This window comes from Salvelinus sp. IW2-2015, unplaced genomic scaffold (assembly GCF_002910315.2).
Source record: "Salvelinus sp. IW2-2015 unplaced genomic scaffold, ASM291031v2 Un_scaffold786, whole genome shotgun sequence".
Classification (NCBI taxonomy): Eukaryota; Metazoa; Chordata; class Actinopteri; order Salmoniformes; family Salmonidae; genus Salvelinus; species Salvelinus sp. IW2-2015.
In genome coordinates, this window is record NW_019942612.1 from 368,265 (window position 1) to 369,257 (window position 993).

Below are 993 nucleotides of genomic sequence, written 5' to 3' on the forward strand. Positions count from 1 at the left end.
GGCAGAGAGAGGTGATATTGTAGACGAATGTGCACGATAGAAAGCGCAGGACAAAACTGGTATTAGAGAAGGTGAAAGCCCAGGCATATGGAAACGAATGATTAAGACGTAACTACATTGATGAGAGAGACGCAGAGAATGAAGAGCGCTAAGGCACATATGGCCTTAGGAAGAGGAATGGAGCAATCTCTGGAAAGGTAGCAAGAAGAGCAATGAATGTAATAGACAGAGCAATTAAGGGAATAGCAAAATATAAAACATATGATCGATTGAATTGGGCTGGACTGAAAGATATCATTGGAAAGGTTCTCTTGAACGGTTATGGTAGTCAAGAAACGCGACTGATCCTTGTCTCGCTATGTTTTTGAAATGAAGAGAGTTAGTCTTCACTTAATGCTGCAATAATGATTATCATGCGGTGAGTTGGACGCGTGCCTAGTAGATGATGATGCTGTGTGATCGATAATGTAATTGTGTAGTAGACATGTGTTGGGAACCCCCATGTGTGGTGTGTGAGTGTGGAAAGAATGCGGTGGTGGCTGTGCGCTGTGGTGCTGTGTGTGTGGTGGTGTGTGTGTGTGTGTGTGTGTGTGGGTGTGGTGTGTGTTGTAATTGCGATGAGTCCTCCACACCAAACAAAAATACCAGTGAGCGATACAAACACCGACACACGTGGTGTGCTCGGTACGTGCACGGAGTCAGCCCACCCGAATGCGTGGTATGTTCCGTGCACTCGCATGATGTCGGTGATTAGTCTGTGCCAGATAGCGTGTGATACGTAGCGGAGACACGTGCGTGGATATTTAGATTGAGGGATGAGCGCGCAGGAGGTACGACTGACAAAACGCTACCTCTCTTCACTTTACATGGGTCTCGCATTACCATATAAATCGACCACCGCCAATGAAAACTTCGCCTTATAAATTTGCCAATCCGCTATGAGAGCGATGACGAAGATAGTAACTCCTCTGCTAAAGAGGAAGCAATCCTACT